Here is a 19,353-nt window from a genome sequence, read left to right on the forward strand (position 1 = left end):
TCTCCATACAGGGTGCAAAGTTGACTCCTTTTGGATGTTGTAATCAGAGAATTTACGGTCATCCTCCAACTGTTTTCCAGCACAGATCAGTCACTGCTGATCAAGAGGAATACTTCCCTTGTCCTGAATCGTAACATTTACATTTTCAATAATATGTAACGGTTTAACCTCCAGGGTTATCGTTTTCTGCAAGAGGGTTTTCACAAAGATCTGCATTTTTTAATTTAATCCACCGACTCCTTCCTCCTAAAAGGTGTTGTTAATGATTAGATCAAACTTGACTGAACTACTCATGATTTCCTCCATCATTTTGCTGACGATAAGGAAGAAAGTTTACTAATCACCTGGTTTACATGTGGTGGCCTGGCTGATCATTGCTCCTTCCTGTGATGTACTTCATTAGATTAATGAAAGAATCAATTTTAGTCACATGGGTCCTTCCCTGCTCTCCCAGCAACCATTTGAATGGCTATTGAAGTAATTAGTTGGTAAACAATTGTGACTAATCATTGACCATGATTTGGCTAACTGAACCTATTCCCAAGCACTATTAAACTCCCACTGGCACATCCACACCAATAACCAAGCTGTATCCTTACTATATTCGATCATTTAATTTTCATTCTCATCCAGTCTTCATTTTATTATCTTTTTTGGCTCAAATAATCATGTATGTACAACACATTTCTTAAGGATGTTGGGTCAGCTGTCGTTGAGTTGGTCGCATTCGCACCAGGTTGTGGGTTCCAGTCCCAGTTCAGAGAGGACAGGAATCTACACTGACAACTCCAGTCCAGGGCTGAGGGAGAGCTACACCATGGAGGCCCCACCGTTTAGGTGAGATGTTAATCCAAAGCCCTCTGCTCTCTCAGGTAGATGAGAAAGATGAAAATACAGGGAAGCTATCCCCAGTGTCCTGGCCAATGTTTGTCCCTCAATTGAAATGAAATGAAATGAAAAATGAAAATGAAAAAAATGAAAATCGCTTATTGTCGCGAGTAGGCTTCAATGAAGTTACTGTGAAAAGCCCCTAGTCGCCACATTCCGGTGCCTGTTCGGGGAGGCTAGTACGGGAATCGAACCATGCTGTTGGCCTGCCTTGGTCTGCTTTAAAAGCCAGCGATTTAGCCCAGTGCGCTAAACCAGCCCCTTTTACAGCCCCTTAACCATTTAAATTGTTAAGACAGATTACCTGGTCATTATCACAGTGCTGTTATCCCAACATTGCCGTACACACTTTGGCTGCTGTGTTTCCTTCTTTTCAACAGTAGCTTCAATTAAAAAGTGCTTCATCGGCTATAAAGCACATTGAGGACATCATGGGGTCATGAAACGTGCTACATAAATGCAAGTCTTTCTTTTGCTTTAAGAATGATTACTCATTTATATTCTTCCATATTATAGAATCCCTACAGTGCAGAAGGAGTCCATTTGGCCCATTGAGTCTGCACCGACCCTCTGAAAGAGCACCCTACCCATGTTCACTCCCCTGCCCACCCCGCCCTATCCCCGTAGCCTCCCTATCCCCACAGCCTAACCTCAACATCCATGGCCAATATTTTAGCATAGCCAATTCACTTAACCTGCACATCTTTAGACTCTGGGAGGAAACCGGAGCACCCGGAGGAAACCCATGCAGACACGAGGAGAATGTGCAAACTCCACGCAGACAAGGCCGGAATCGAACCCGGGTCCTTGCTGCTGTGAGGCACCGTGCCGCCCATCTTTTAACGAAGAAGCTCAGTTCCTGCCTTCTTTTATTATCCCAGATGGTCTGCTTTCACACCATACTTTACTATCATTAGTAATCACAACACTGTATGCTCATTCATATTGTTCAGTATAAATGATGCACCATGACATAGCACACGAATTGGAACTTAATATATATTGTTTATGGTTCCATCACTCCGAGATATTAATACCATGACACAACTGTTTAATGTGTCAATAGACATTCGAACATGAAAGAATGAATTAACGTTTAAGATGTCCCAAAGCACTTTGTAACCAATAAATTACTTTTGAAACAAAATCCCTATTGTCAGAGAAGCAAATAAGATCCTACTAACAGCAAATAAGACAAATGGCCAATTAATATATTTTGATGGTGTTTCCTGAGGGATGAATGTTGGACAAAGTTGCGCCATGTTATTGCAGTGTTAGTTAGAAATTAATTAATGAGAAACAATTAACAAAACCAATATGGTTAGAATTGAAAGTGCTCTTAAAGCTGTAATGAGAGTTGTCTATAGGCCTCCTGATAACAACAGTGGAATGTAGCAATTCAGAGATTAGAGAGGCTAATAGCAAAGAAAAATGCTCCTATTGGAAGATATGGGCGGGATTCTCCATTGGCTGACGCTGAAATCGGGAAACATGATTGGGCAGAGAATCGGTTCCGACGCCAAAATTGCGGCGGCCGCCGATTTGACACCCAATCGCAATGTTCCGTCATCTCGACAACGGGGTCAATGTGGTCTGGAATGCATATACAGTAAACACCCTTTGCCTATCATTAGCGGGCCTGACCGATATTCTCCAGGGCCTCCGCGATTCACCAGGGCCTCCGCGATTCTCCGCCTCCGATGGGCCGAGTTCCCGAAGGCGCGGTTCACTTGTGCTTTTAAGCATCATGAAACCGTCGTCATGGCTGCTAAGGGAGATAGAGGGGGTACGGAAAGGGTGTCCAACATCACCATAGTTTGTTGACAGTTGTGCCGCTGGCCGGGGTTCTTCTGCCAGGACCGGGGGAGTAGTGGGGGATGGCCAGAGGGTGGGCTGTGGTGTTGGATGTGGATGGACACGGAACACCATTGCCGCAGCCGGAAAGGCAGCCATGCAGCTGCGCACAATGCTGACAGCCCACTGTAAACTTAGGGCCTCGGGTCATATAGGTGTCCCCCAGGTCACCCCACTAGGTGTCCTCTGGCCCAGCAGACCTATCAATTGTATGGGTGCGCACCAGCACAACCAGTGCACTTGTTGTTTGGGATGGGTGTGTATGAGATTGTAATGTGTATATGCGGCTGTTTGTCAGCCTCCCAAGTGTCAATCACGGTCCTGGCCAATTCCACACTGTTTTTCATTGGATTGGATTGTGTTCCACATGGCGCCGGGGCTAGCCCCTCCACAGTTGCTGAATCGGTCCAGGTTCGGTGCCAGTTTTGCTGTTGTAAAAGTCCACAAAATCTGCGTCGGCGTCAATACATGGGGTGGGATTCTCCAATTGCCGATGCCAAAATTGTGTTTGGTGATTGGCTGGAGAATCCGTATTTACACCAAAATCAGGGGTGGTGCCGTTTTCCGGATGCTCCGTCCCCTCAAAAACAGCGAAATCGCTGAGTACGCCGCATGCCGGTGGGACGGCCTCAGGGCGTCACCTGAGGCCCTCCCCCAATGGGCTGACTTCCCGACGGCATCAGTCACGTGTCCTCTCAGTTTCTGGGGACTTTGTTTGGCGGCTGCAGACTGTGTCCGGCGCTGCCACTGTTGGGGGCGGGTGGCGGGGGGGGTGGGGGGTGGGGGGGAGCCGTTCCTCTGGTCGGGGGGGGGGGGGCTTCGGTGGGGGCTGGGTGGACTAGTGGGGGTGGTCCCGTGGTGGAGTGGGTGGTTACAGGGGGCACTATCTGGCAGGCCGAGCCCACGTGCGGCCGGTGCCATGTTATACGGCGTGGCCGCCGCAGGTCACCGCCGTGCACATGCGCGGCCACGGACCCGACAATTCTCCATACGTATCTGCAGGTAAAGTCGGGGGCTTTATGTGGCACGGCTGCTAACCCCCCACCAGATGGAGCATCAGTGCGGGGGCGGATCCGACATTTTCATTGTAAAACTAGACACTTCCTCTGGACGTGGCCTCAAAATCGGAGAATCCAGCCTTTAGTCTCAGAAATGGAGAATCCCGCCCTTTGATTTTCATGGATCTTGGGAATAGCAGAGTAGCTCGTTAGAAAGGTAATGGGCTGGATTCTCTGATTCTGAGGCTATGTCCCCATGCGGGCGTTGGGACGGTAGCGTTTTATGCCAGACGAAATGGCATTAAACGTCCATCGATCCTCCGTTTGGCTGGGGGTTAGCAGTAAGGCAGTGTAGAGCACCCGGCTCTAGCTGCCGATACGGCCTGGAGAATTGCTGGTTCCGTGGCCAGGCGTGTGCATGGGGGCGGCCTGCAGTGGCCGCGTCGTGCGACATGGCGGAGGCCACTTGTGGACCTGGCCCGTGAAATAGTGCCCATCCTTTGGCCGGCTCTCAAGCCACGGACCACCACCCCACAGTGTCCCAAGCCCTGATAAAGTTCCCCTCTGCCCGCGATTGGTCCTCCCCCGACTGTGACGGCACTGGACTGAGTCCACAGCCGCCACACCGAGTTCCTGACAGGTGAGACCACACGTTAACTACGCCGTCGGGAACCCGCCCGGTCAGGGGTGGAGCATCGTGGGCGGAGCTCAGGCAATGTCCTGAGGCCGTCGATATGTCGTGAGTATGCCACTTTGGAGGGGACGGAGCATCGGGAAAGCGGCACCGCCCCCGATTCAGTCGGGAACTTTGATTCTCCGGCCGATCGCTGAACGCAATTTTACCGTCGGCGACTGGAGAATTCAGCCCAATAAATTTCTTGAGTGCCTTCAAGAAAATTTTCCATTATGTTCTAAAACCATCAAGAAGACAAGACCTATTGGATTTAGTAATGATAATGAGACAATAATTGAACAGTAATCTAACATTTATCTAATTGGATCATAATATGATCGATAATTCAATGTAAAGATTGAAAAGGAGAAATGTATGCGTAGTAGGTGGGGTAGGGGCAAGCACGTAAAATAAAGTGTGCGGACAGCTGACGACCTTCCTTCCCATCCCTGAACCATCCCCCAAATTGCAGGGACCGGGTAAGACATCACACAGCCCACCCACCCTTAGGACCTTATCCTGTCTCTGTCACTGTAATTCATATGGTTGGGGATGGTGGCAGCAAGGCATCAGGCCTGGCATCTTTCATTGGGTGAAAGGTAGGCAGGAATGGGAGTCATCTCCTTTGGGAGGATCCCTATGCCTATTGAGGGCTTCCCTTCCAAGATGGAATTTCTCCCCCCCCCCCCATTTGTGTCTCCCAAACTCCGCCCTCAAGTACTCGAAAGCTCCTTCCCCACTCAATGGGGGGGGTCTCCAAAATGCCCAACCATATCTTCAGGTCTATGAGATATGTTCCTTCCTAGGAGCTTCTTGTAGGTCCAGTAATAACCACTACTCTCTTCTGATCGGATGTGGCTGGCAGCTCCCCAGGGCAGGACGTCCTGTCCTTGAGGGGCAAAATCACGGCCACCCCCAGCATATTTCTGGTCGATGCAGTGCAGATGGGTTTTTAATTCAGCGTGGGATGGGGGGAGGTGGCGTGTGGGGAGGGTAGGCGTGGTGGTGAAGAGGGTCAGGTAATCTGTCCTCCCATAAGGTCCACTTTGGTAAGGCAAACTTTAACAGGATTAGACAGATCCATGGCAATAAATTGGTCAAAATTGCTATTGGGCAAAACTGCAGGCAAGCCATGGCAGCTATTCAAAAAATAATTTAGCTTAGTACTGAATCAGTATAAAATCCTGCCGGGTAAGAACTTTACTTACCGATTAAATCATCCATGATCAACAAAATAGGAGATAGAGCCAACATAAAACTGAAGGAAAGAACAGACAAAAACATAAAGAGTAATGTACATGCAGAGAATTGGGAGTGAGTGATATAAAGAACTGAAAATGGAGACAAAAATATAATAAGAAATGAGTGATATAAAGAACAGAAAATGAAGACAAAAATATAATAAGAAATGCAAATGTTTGAGAATATCAAAGTTGGCATTTCCCCTCCTGCCAGCGGTGAGGGTCAAGACAAGTGTGAACAGAGAATATGCCCAGATGAAAAAAATTTGTTTCCCGATGGCGAGAAATAATGACAGGAATTTGCGGTCCACGTCTGTCATAGCGTGATGGGGGTTAGGGGTTGTGCTGTGGGAGGAGGGTGGGCATGACATTGGGAGGAACAAAGGGACCTTGGCATGTTTGTTCATAGATCTCTGAAGGCAGAAAGACAGGTTAATAGGGTGGTGAAAAAAGCTTATGGGATACTTGCCACCTTTATCAGTCAAGGCATAGATGAAAATGAAATGAAAATCGCTTATTGTCACAAGTAGGCTTTAAATGAAGTTACTGTGAAAAGCCCCTAATCGCCACATTCCGGCGCCTGTTCGGGGAGGCTGGTACGGAATTGAACCGTGCTGCTGGCCTGCCTTGGTCTGCTTTAAAAGCCAGCTATTTAGCCCTGTGCTAAACCAGCCTCTATAATAATCGCTTATTGTCACAAGTAGGCTTCAATTAAGTTATTGTGAAAAGCCCCTAGTTGCCACATTCCGGCGCCAGTTCGGTGAGGTTGGTACTGGAATTGAACCTGTGCTGCTGCCTTGTTCTGCATTACAAGCCAGCTGTGTAACCCACTGTGCTAAACCAGCCTACCTAGATTACGAAGAACAAAGAACAGTACAGCACAGGAACATGCCCTTTGGTCCTCCATGCCTGCGCCCCATCTAAGCTAAAAACTCCTGTACTTCCGGGATCCATAATCCCTGTATTCCCATCCTACTCGGGTATTTGTCAAGATGCCTCTTAAATGTTGCTGTTGTACCTGCTTCCAACACCTCCCCCGGCAGTGAGTTCCAGGCACATCTCCTCCAAACTTTGCTCCCTGCACCTTAAACATATGTCCCCTAATAATTGACATTTCCACGCTGGGAAAAAGCTTCTGACTATCCACTGTCCATGCCACTCATAATTTTGTAAACTTCTATCAGGTCACCCTCAACCTCCGTCACTCCAGTGAAAACAGTCCAAGCTTATCCAACCTCTCCTCATAGCTAATACCCTCGAGTCCAGGCAACATCCTGGTAAACCACTTCTGCACTTTCTCCAAATCCACCTGATAGTGTGGCAACCAGAATTGTCTGCAATATTCCAAGAGTGGCCTAACTAAGGTTCTATACAGTTGCAACATGACTTGCCAATTTTTATACTCAATACCCCGACCGATGAAGACAAGTATGCAGTATGCCCTCTTAAACTACTTTATCTACCTGAATTGCTACTTTGTGATCTGTGGACCTATACACCCAGATCTCTCTGCCTTTGAATACTGCTAAGGGTTCTGCTATTTACTGTATATCTTCCCACCTGTATTAGAACTTCCAAAATGCATAACCTCATATTTGTCTGGATTAAACTCCATCTGCCATTTCTCCGCCCAAGTCTCCAACCTATCTATGTCCTGCTGTATCCTCTGACAATCCTCATCACTATCCGCAACTCTGCCAACCTTTGTGCCATCCGCAAACTTACTAATCAGACCAGTTACATTTTGCTCCAAATCATTTATACATACTACAAACCGCAAAGGTCCCAGCACTGATCCCTGCGGAACACCACTAGTCGCAGCCTCCGTTCAGAAACGCACCCTTCCTCTGACCACCTTCTGTCTTCTATGACTAAGCCAGTTCTGTATCCATCTTGCCAGCTCACCCCTGATCCTGTGTGACTTCACCTTTTGTACCAGTCTGCCATGAGGGAACTTGTCAATGGCCTTACTGAAGTGCATGTAGACAACATCCACTGCCCTACCTTCATCAATCAATCATCTTCGTCACTTCCTCAAAAAACTCGATCAAGTTAGTGAGGCACGCCCTACTCTTCACAAAACCATGCTGCCTCTCGGGGATGAGTCCAAATGGGAGTAAACCCTGTCCTGAAGAATCCTCTACAATAATTTCCCTACCACTGACGTAAGGCTCATCGGCCTGTAATTTCCTGGATTATCCTTGCTTCTTAATAACAGGGAGGTCATGATGGATCTGTATAGAACTTTGCTGTATAGAACTTAGCTGGAGTACTGTGTGCAGTTCTGGTCGCCACATTATAGGAATGATGTGATTGCACTGGAGGGGGTGCAGAGGCGATTCACCAGGATGTTGCCTGGAATGGAATATTTAAGTTATGAAGAGAAGTTGGATAAGCTTGTGTTTTTTTTGCTGGAGCAGAGAAGACTATGGGGTGACCTGATTGAGATGTACAAGATTATGAAGGGCATGGACAGGGTGGATAGGGAGCAGCTGTTCCCCTTAGTTGAAGGGTCAGTCACGAGGGGACACAAGTTCAAGGTGAGGGGCAGGAGTTTCAGGGGGGATTTGAGGAAAAACCTTTTTATCCAGAGGGTGGTGATGGTCTGGAATGCACTGCCTGGGAGGGTGGTGTGATGATACACATAAGGCAAGTTATAATGTTATGCACGACCTTCATTAGTCGTTTATTATTTTATTTATCCTAGTTATCTCACCACGCAGTTGTTCTACAATAAATTATTTAAACTGCATGTTCTGTAGTTTATCACTCACTTTGGTCAGTCTACAGAAGATGACATGGTACCAGGATTGATTATTTAACAAGAACTCAAAAGTTCTGTAAGAAAAAATCCGAACCATTAAAGATAACTTTACAGGATAAGGAAGGAAATGCATCTTTGCAAATGCAAGCTACTGGTGCTCAACACGCTGTAAAACATTGAAACCTGGAATGGAAGGCATCAAGACACCTCAGCAGCTTCGGTTTACTGGTAATGTAGATGAGAATAGGAGGGTGGTTAAGCAACAGTTTAAACTCTATGTTGCAGCCCTTGGTCTGCAGGCACAGCCCAATGAGAGGCGTATTGCGTTGCTGCTCACTGTAGCAGGTCCCCAGGCAATTGAAATCTTCAACATTTGAAAATGAGGCTGACAGCAAAAGCTTCGAAGTGCTTAAACAATTCGATCGGCACTGCTTCCTTAGAATAAACTAAACCTTTGGGTGCTATATATTCCGTATGCGCACCCAGAACGCGGGAGAGGCGTTCGATAGCTTCCTTACCATCTTGCGATTGATGGCGCACTCATCCAACTTCAGCACATTCCAGTCGCCAATGATACAAGACCAGATAGTTTTCAGAATCTCCAATAATAAAGTGCATGAGCGACCTTTGCGGGAAACAGACCTGCAACTTGACAGTGCAATTCAAATATGTCACGCTAGTGAGCTTGCTGCAAAGCAGGTTGACATGTTGAATCTCCGTAATTTTGGCACAAAGGCAGAAGAGGTGGCAGATGCCATTTGTGTGGTGACGCAGCTGAATAAGAAACGTGCTCCCAGTGTGGGTGGCCATTTTGAGGAGCCGACCCGATCCTCCATTTTGTGTCCAGGACGTGGCAAACAGCATATGTCACGACAATGCCCTGCTTATGGAAAAACATGTGCCATCTGTAATGGCAGGAATCATTTTGCAACCCAATGTTATACAGGGAAAAGGCCTGAATAAACAAAGAGTATCAGTGTTATTGATGAGGTGTGCCCAGAGGACACATTCTTTGTAGACGTGATATCCAGCAAAGACAAGGAGACTTGAGTCAGACCAAATAGTAATGTATTTGTTGCAATCTGCAGCAACAGTGAATTGAAGGCAGATAACCATAAGATAAATGGTAGTGCCATTAAGATAAATGGCACAGTGATAACAGTCAAGCTTAACACTGGTGCAAGGGCCAACCCCATTCACCTGTTGGATGTAAAAAAGCTGCGAATTCAACCAAAAATAGTTACCAGAATGGTATTATTAAGAGATTTAATGGTAATGAAATCTTGTCATTAGGAGCATCTGAGCTTGATGTCGATGTCAAAAACCAACTGTACACATTGAAATTTTCTGTGGTGAGGAGTGTGAGGAGCTACAGCTATTCTGATGAGTCTATAGTGCAGACCCTCATCCCTTGGGAGGCTACATACTGAATGATTTCCCTGAAATTTTCCAAGGTTTTAGTACGTTAAATTGAAGGAAGATGCGAAACCTGTGATTCATGCGGCGAGACGTGTGCCGGCGCCATTAAGGGATGAACTACAGGCAGAGTTAGAAAGAATAACTGCCTTGGGTGTCATTAAGTGTGTTGAAGCGCCTACAGACTGCGTTAATTCGATGGTATGTATAAAGAAGTGCAATAAAGAACCTCAACAATGGAGGACCTGTGTTGACAATGTCAAATTAAAATATTAAAATAAGAAACTAAGAAGGAACCAATGTTACAGAAGGTGAGAAGATATCTTCGCCCCAGAGAATCCTGCTCCGGTTTCAGCAACGTAAAAGCAGAGTTGAGTGAGCACAATTTAAAAAAAAAGTAAAAGAAAGCCGAAGACACGGTCTATTGGCTGGGCATCCTCAGGAAAATCAACACAATGGTACAAAACTGCAAACGGTGCGGGAGAGTGAACATCTGCACAGAGTGCAGGAAGCAAACAAACTGCACACGGTGCAACTTGCTTCAGTTCCAAGTATTGGAGAACTTTGCTAATCCAGAAGCAGAGAGCAACCACTGTGTAAAAAAGAAAAAAGAAAAAGGGGGCAAGGGAGATATTTCAAACCAAATCCACAAAGAGGTTCGCCGATGAATCTATGAAATGCCTCAAACCAAGTGTGATGCAACCACTAGAAGGAGCATGCAACAGTCCTAAAAACATCTGAAGAACCTATGGAACAAGCACAAGTGGATGATACATCAGTACATGAAGAACATCAAACGCAAGCAACAAATATTAAGGAACATTAAGAACAAAGAACGTGAAGAACAAAGAACAATACAGCACAGGAACAGGCCCTTCGGCCCTCCAAGCCTGCTCCAATCACCTGTCCGATCTAGACCAACTGCCTGTATCCTTCTATACCCCATCTGTTCATGTGCCTATCCAGTTAAGTCTTAAAGGTCGCTAAAGTATCTGCCTCAACCACCTCACTTGGCAGTGAATTCCAGGCCACCACCACCCTCTGTGTAAAACACTTCCCCCGCACATCTCCATTGAACCTCTCCCCCTCACCTTGAACTTGTGCCCCCTTGTAATTTTCAATTCCGCCCTGGGAAAAAGCCTCCAACTGTTCACCCTATCTATCCCCCTAATAATTTTATAAACTTCTATTAGGTCGCACCTCAGCCTCCGTCTCTCAAGGGAAAACAATCCCTGTTTATTCAATCTCTCCTCATAGCTAATACCCTCCATACCAGGCAACATCCTGGTAAACCTTTTCTGTACTCTCTCCAAAGCCTCCACGTCCTTCTGGTAGATTGATGACCAGACTTGGACACAATATTCCAAATGTGGCCCAACCAACATTCTATATAACTGTAACATAATTTTCGAGCTTTTATACTCGATACACCATCCTATGAATATGCCATAAGCTTTTTATACCACCATTTCCACCTGTGCTGCCACTTTTGACGATCTGTAGACCTGCACGCCCAGATCTCTGTGTCTCTATGCTCCTGATAGTTCTGCCATTTATTTTATAGCTCCCACCTGAATTGGATCTATCAAAATGCATCACTTCGCATTTGTCCGGCTTAAATTCCATTTGTCATTTCTCTGCCCAATTTTACAGCCTATCAATATCCTGTTGTATTCTTTGACAATCTTCATCACTATCTGCAACTCCTGCAATCTTAGCATCATCTGCAAACATGCTTATCAGCCCCGCTACGTTTTCCTCCAAGTCATTTATATATATTACAAAGAGCAGAGGTCCCAGTACTGATCCCTGCGGAACACCACTAGTTACAGACCTGCATTCGGAAAAATACTTTTCCACTGCTACCCTCTGTCTTCTATGGCTAAGCCAGTTCTGAATCCATCTAGCTAGTTCACCCCTGACCCTTTGTGATTTAATCTTTTGCACCAGCCTGCCATGAGGGACCTTATCAAATGCTTTACTAAAGTCCATGGAGACAACATCCACTCCTGAATCTCACGCCTGAGTTCTATCATCTGCATCAGCTCTGGGAGAATCTTGTCCAGAGGCTCAGCATCTGGCTGTGTCCTGGGATCCAGCAGACCTCCGACTGCTGTCTATCTTGAGTGTTCCTGCCTCCACCACATGAGCAGCAGCACTGTGTGGTGCTCACCAGATTGTGCCCCACAAGCTGGTCCATTAACGTCATCCACCACGATGTGCGTCTCTGCGCTAATTGAAGTTGCAGGTGATAGCTGTGACGCCTCACCGGTGGTCTCCTCAGAGCTCTCCTCCAAGGTGGTCTGGTCTCTTGGGTGATGGGGGGGGGGCGGGGAATGACTCCAGCTGGCCCGGGCTCATCAGATCCTGCGAGACAATGGACATGTGGTCAGTGATACGGGAGGATCATTTTGTCTGGCATGAGCTACTCACTTGAGACAGGTCTTCTGGGTGAAGGGGAAGTGGATCCTCACATCTCCTAACCTCACTGTCAGTGACTACTATCTCTTCGGTCAACCCTGCGATCTCCAGGGCCCATTCCTCATGGGAGATGAGGACTCGGATCTCTGATACTCCACCGCCCCCCTCCCATCTTGGCCCTTTCCCGTTTATTATGAGCTATCTTCTCCTTTGGGGACAAAGCGAGGGCATTGTGAGCCGCACATTTGAAAGGTCTATAGCAGGTGGCATGTGTGGGCACCACACCTGGATATGAAGGGTTGTGCTGGTAGGTGCCAGGCGGTTCTGAGGAACAAGCACGAAGATTGGACATGGGGAGGGTGCGGGGTGTCAGCCAGTGAATTGGGGGGGGGGGGGAGATTGGGAATATGAGGGGTGACCAGTGGCACTGATGCCAGGTGAGAGCTTCTAACTTAGTCTTGCAGCTCGTTGGAGGTCGTTTGTGTTCTTCCGACATTGGACGGCGGTCCTCCTGGCCATGCTGCCAGCACTGACAGCCACTGCCAATACTTCTCAGGCGGCATTGCTCACATTACTTTCATCCCGTTCAGGGGAACAAGGTTGCCTGCCTCCCATCCACAGCACCAAGAAGCCTTGTGAGGTCGCCAACCCCAAGGCAAGGAGCAGGTATGCAGACTGCCATGTTTGTGTGTTGACTGGGAGTGAGCGGTGAGGGAGCGTTTAAAATCAGCTCCCCTTTGTTAGCGCTGAGTTGCTGAGCAAGAATCGGCAGAATAAGATGGCAAGGCAGCCAATAATGTCGAGAACGTCGTGGGCGGTCATTTTTGACAGTAAGTGCAGTTGAATATCGCGTCAACGTCGCCGTCACGAAACACCCCGCCAAACACGCCTAAAGCCGGACTTTGATATGTTTCTGTTGAATCGTGCCCATTGTAAATTATTTTATCTATTCCTTTGTATAGTAACGTTTGTTTTGTGTCCTTAAACCCTGGAATCCTTCGGCTTTATTCCAAAAACAGGTGTCTTGAATATCAACCTTTATCTACTTTGAACAAAACATTATTACTCCCCAACTGGATTTCCCCCATGTCCTGGGATATGGCCAAGAATGCTAACAGGAGTCACAAATGGAACTGAATGTTGCTCAATCATCAGTAAACAACTCCACTTTGGAATTTATCTCAGAGGGAATGTCATTGATGAAGCAGCTGAAATGGTTGGACTTCAGACACTAACATTAGCACCTGTATTGCAGCTGCCATGCCCTGTCCTTACCTATGCAATGCTCTCTCAGGGCTGCAGTATGGTTTGTGTAAGGGCATGGACTTCAACTGAGAGCAACTGCAGATGACCGTGAGCATCTCGGGCCCTTGAAAATTTAATGTTCGACTGCCTGGGATGCCTTCGCCCATATTTGAGATTCCGTGACTCTCATGCGTGTGCAGAACACACACACAAACTCCCACAGATCTGGCAACACCCCCAACCCTTCACTCTCAAGGTCTCCCTAGAAAACATGACTGTCTCGCCATGTGACTTTCAAATGAGGAGTTGGTGTTCATTTTTATTCCACCAGCTGTGCTGCGGGTTTACCCCTTGGTGGGCTTGTGACATTCAAGTGTCCTTGTTTCAGAATGACCCTTTCATTCTGATAATATCCTTTTTGATTGGTTTCAGGAAAGGTCATTGAATCAAATCAGACTGGATGGCATGGCACATCCTTAAACAAAGAGATTTGTGAATTCTCTGGATGGCTTTGAATGCCCATATGTAATTAAGTATTCACTCGATACATGGTATTGTCTGTAACGCAAATGTCAAAGGTCATATGATTTACAGTAGCCATTTTAATGAGTTTTTTGCATCCAGTTTTAAAATGTATTGACAAAGTTCAGGATATGACATCTCTGCACTGGACATAACAGGAGAGATTACAAAACTAATCTCATCTTTCTTGGAATATAGAAAGCTAAGCGTTTTAGATTTTTACAGGAATCAATAGGGTTCTGGTGAAGGAGTCCAAGTCAAAGAGATATAGGCCTGGATTCTCTGACCCTGCGCCAGGTCGGAGAATCCCCGGGGGGGGGGGGGGGGGGGGCGTGGGAATCGCGCCACGCCACCCCGACGCCATTGAAAGTGCCCCCCCCCCCCCCGGTGATTCTCCGGGCCTCGACGGGCCGAGTGACCACCGAGTACAGCCGAGTCCCGTCGGCGTGGGTCACGTATGGTCCCACACGGCGGGACCTGATTGTTCTGTCTGCGGGGGCCGTCCTGGTGTGGAGGTGGGGGGGATCCGATCCGGGGTGGGGGGGTGGGGGGGGGGGGGCTCCACGTTGGCCTGGTCCGCGATTGGGGTCTACTGATCGGCGGGCGGGCTATTTCCGTGGGAGCCTATGTTCCCGTAACAGCCTCCCCGAACAGGCGCCGGAATATGGCGACTAGGGGCTTTTCACAGTAACTTCATTTGAAGCCTACTTGTGACAATAAGTGATTTTCATTTTCCTCCGTGCCAGGCCTCTGTAGGGCTCTGCCATATTGCCTGGGGGCCGGCGTGGAGATGGGAACCCACACGCATGCGCGAACTCACGCCGGCCGCGGCGCGCATGAGCGAAATCACGCCGGCCGTGCCGCACCAGCTGGAACGCCGGAGACCACTCCGCCGCCGATCTAGCCCCCTAGGAAGTGGTGGATACCTGACAATCGAGGACCGTTGACGCCGGAGCGGTTCGTGCCGCTTTTCACGCCGGAGTCAGAACTTGGCCGCGGGATTGGAGAATCCCAACCATAATCTTAAAATATGAATCAGGCCATTCAGCAGAAGTTAGGAATCACTTCTTCAGGTAAAAGAGTGATACAAATGTGGAATTTTCTACCTCAAAAGCTAAAGATGCTAGATCAATTAATAATTTAACATTTTAGATTGATAGATCATTGCTAGCCAAGAGAGTGAAGTCAAGTTGGGTGAATGGTGTTAGGATATCACTGAAAGGCCTACTCATCTTCACGTGTTTCAAAGATACTAGGAGAACTCCCCTGCTCGTCTTTCAATGCTATCATGCATTCTTAAGCCCATTCTTAAGCACAAAGTAGAAAAATTAGTACACATGAAAATTACACAGGTGATTCTTTTTTTAATCACAGATTATTTTATAACTATAGGATTCCATCTTGAATTTTATGCTTAAAGAAAAAATTTGCAGATAATTTATGTTGCCTGGTCTAACAATTTCAGCTGTCCCTATTCTGTCGAACCAGTAACATTCTACCTGCCCCATTAAGAAGAGAACATAATAAACTGGGGAAGGAGTAGACCATACGGTCTCTTGGGCCTGTTCCGCCACTCAATATGATCATGGTTGATTATTGGCCTTAACCTTTCCACTCCCACTCCGTATTCCTTGATTCTCCGAGACTAAAAATCTGTTTAAAATGAGTCTTAAATTTATTCAGCAATGATGCCCCCACAGCCCTCTGGAATTCAAAGAATTCCAAAGATTCACAGCTCTTTGAATGAATAATCCTTTTACATACATATCCACCCTCGTGTGCCCTCCACATGCTCTGCCTGCCCAGATAACCCTTCCATATGCCCTGCCTGCCCAGATATCTCCTGCCAATGTTCTAGGCGCCTTAATGTTCTCTTCATATGCTCTATTTGTCCTGTTAGTCCCTCCATGTACTCTACCTCTATTCACCAAGTTGTAGTTCTTGGATTTATCCTCTGTTATATTACTTTGTGTAATATATATGTTACTCTTTTTAACCAGCCGAGATGTTGAAATGAGCAGTAGTCTTCTTGTAAAGATAAACTAATTTATTGAGTAATATAAATTAATATTGTGAGTTCTTTTTACTTAATACTCAACTAGTAAAACAAATGAACAATTGTAAATATAACTAATTAAATTATACAAAACAATACTTTGATAACTAATAATGTCTTCTCTCTCTAACTTTCCTACGTCTGTTCTCTCTGTACTCCTGATACACACTCCTTTAGAAAGAGCGGGAAAGCTATTTAAATAGGTCCTGATGGCGAGGCATCTAGTGGTCAATTGACTGTACCAGCTTTACATATATTGATCATGTATATTGATGTACAGAGATCACTGCACCCTCCATCTATCCTTTACCTCCTGTGATATCCCCTCCCCATGCTCCACCTGCTCTGATTTCCTCTTCGTTCTCAGCCTGTCTGGTGTCACCTTTGACCTATTGACACCAACATGCTAATGTCCGGTTCCTTCATTAATTCGTTCTAAGAGGCATTACACCCCTCCCCGCAGGCCCCCCACCACCACCTCACCCCTGCCAACATTCGTACAATTTATCCTGCAGCATTATTTCTCGACTTTAGAGTGTGAGTGAAATGGGAGTCAGTTCCATGTCACTCTCACACTTCTACTTTCATTCATTTAGCGAATCACTTTGACTTTTACGGTCTTTTAAAATATCACATCCTATTTTTTGATGTTTAGCACTTATTACAACATCCATTTGTGATTTGATCAATCAGCGTGGATTTATAAGGAGTTCATTTGAGAAGATCGACCTTTCAAAATGAATCATGGCTCTGACTATAAAGTACATTTGCAATTTGGCCTTAAAGCTACTGCCTAGACCGACAGAGTACAACATTTAACCTGACCACCGTGACACAATAAAATAATTCAGGCAAATCCGAGGCAAGGAGCAGGCAGATTAAATGCCTCAATGAAAGAATGAGTTGTGATGGAAAACTTAATACAGTCCAAATGGATCAGAGCTTTTGATTCCAAGCGGGAGCAGGGTGTCCTGCTCCCTTATAAATTCTTCATCCTCCTGGTGTCTAATGTAACAGAGTAGCACCACATTCAGAAAAATCTACAAAGGAGAGTCTGTGGGTGGCTAATCATCAGGAAGGGTGAAGATTTATGGTGGATCAAACCCATCACAAGAAAAAAAGAACAATAAAACTTGCAGAAAAGCAAATCGGAAGTCATGAGATGTGAACATTTTTGGATCTATTCCAGGAGTATTTAACCCATTCTTCTCATCCGTTTGGAATAACAATTAGATAAGTAAATTGTTTATAGGCGCAGGGGTGGATTCTCCATTTGAGAAACTAAGTGCTGACGCCGGGGCTAAATCATGGGACTTCTACGATGGCGATGGAGGTGCGACTGCCGGAGCAATTCAGGACATGCGAATGGGTCAGCCCCTGTGCCAAGTGGAACTAGTGCATTTGCAACAGACGCCGGCGACAGATTTGCTGCGTCGGGATTGGTACTAAAGAGCCTGACAAGCTGGAGCCTCATATAAGCATTCCACTCCCCACACACTCTCATCCCAGTAAAGAAGATGCCACCCAGAGAGTGGTCCCGAGATTCACAGATGCAGAGCTGGAGACTTTGCTGGATTCCATAGAGGGGAGGTAGGACATCCTGTTCCCAGGGGTGGGAAGGAGACTGCCACCCGCCGACGTTAGCCGGGCCTGGGCGCAGGTGGCAGAGGCTGTGAGCACCGTGGATCTCACTGCCAGGACTGGGCAGCAGTGCTGGAAGAAGCTGCACAATCTCCTCAGGGCGACCAGGGTGAGTCACCACCATGTCGCTGACACCACCCCTGTCCCACCATCCCCACGCCTCCACGCACCCCCATGCGGTCCACAGAAGGCGGACTGGTAGACAGTGCTGGCACTGGATGGGCAACCCCCAGGCCAGACGTGCTGAGCCATCACCTCCATGCCCCTAGTACCGCCCCCACCCCCCACACACTCACCCAACACAGTGCACTTCCATCACCCCCAGAGGGCGACAGCACCTCACCCGCTGGCAGCCACTTCGCCTACAACTGCTTTGAGTGGAAGAAGACCGGAGGGGCCCGCCGGACCTGTGGCCCATCACCGTCGTGGAGCAGAAGGCGTTGGATCTGGTTGGCAGGATGGGAAAGGAAGCAGTTGCAGAGGCGGAGGTTAGATTGGACAACCAAGTGAGCCCCCAATGCATTACAACGTCCTTGTGACACGTGAGTCACGCCCCCCCTCCCCCCCCCCACACACACACACTCCAAGCGTACCCCACACACACACACCAAGCGTACCCCACAATCTCACCAAGAATCTTGTATTGTGTCTTACAGGGTCACAACCAGATGATGTGTCCCCCGCCCCAGCTGCAACCCTGTGACTCACCAGACGATGAGGAGGGACTGTCTGTGGTCCCACGACCTTGCCGCAACCCTGCGACGCCCCCGGAGCACATGTCTGGACACAACACCGACTTCTCGTCACTGCTGTCAATGGCAACCTCCACCATCCCAGAGACACTCACCTTGGTTGGGTACTTGGTGGAGGTAGAACCCATTTAGCTGGCGGACAGTGGGAGGGCAGCCCTGCCCCAGGGTCTAGCTGCCATCCAGACGAGTCTTGTGCTCTGGAAAGGCACGCCCCATCAATGTTGGAGAGGCAGCAGGCCTCCTCCACTTCAGATGCACCGCCTGGGGGACCGACTAGAAGGAGCGTTAGGGCAGGTAAAGTGAGAAAGTTAGACACCAGTTAAGTTGGCACGGCTGCAGCACATAGGATAGCGATAGGGTCTGGGGCACAGATGTTGTATACAGCACCATCGCCAATAAACACATGTTCACTGACGTTCCAAACTGCCTCGACTCTCTGTCCACAAGGTGTGAGGGATGGCCTGGGCTGGGCTGGGCTGGGTGAGGGGTGGGGGGTAGATGTGTTGGAGGCCGGCAATGTGTGATGTGTGTGTGGATGTTAGAGGATGGCATGGGCCAGTGCAGTCGGGGGTACCCCCAATGGCCGCCCTCTGAGGCGGCAGGGGCCTAGGCCAGTGCTGCGGGAGCACCATGTGGTAGGGCCTACCTTGTGTGTGATACATCACCGCTCACCACCCCCACCTATCCCCCCCTTTCCCTCCCCTGAAGGTATTTGGACCCATGTGATGGAATGGCTAGCATGCATGCAGGGATCAACTGGGCAGACAGTGGAAGGTGCCAGGGGCGGGAGTCAGACATTGCGGAGTACCAGAGCTTATCGCCTGCCCCATGGACGAAACCCACTGATGGTGCTGACCCAGCGCCAATGTGCAGTGGTGCAGC

At 47.8% G+C, this 19,353-nt stretch overlaps 1 long non-coding RNA gene across 1 annotated transcript in view; it reads left to right on the forward strand.

Moving 5' to 3' along the window:
- Window positions 1–18,832, forward strand: part of LOC140429997 (uncharacterized) — a 123,243-nt gene extending 104,411 nt beyond the window's left edge. Inside the window, exon 3 of the long non-coding RNA XR_011949261.1 lies at window positions 18,376–18,832. This is a non-coding gene — a long non-coding RNA (uncharacterized lncRNA). The remainder of the gene's footprint in view (window positions 1–18,375) is intronic.
- Window positions 18,833–19,353: the final 521 nt, after the last annotated feature.

This window comes from Scyliorhinus torazame, chromosome 9, assembly GCF_047496885.1.
Source record: "Scyliorhinus torazame isolate Kashiwa2021f chromosome 9, sScyTor2.1, whole genome shotgun sequence".
NCBI lineage: Eukaryota > Metazoa > Chordata > Chondrichthyes > Carcharhiniformes > Scyliorhinidae > Scyliorhinus > Scyliorhinus torazame.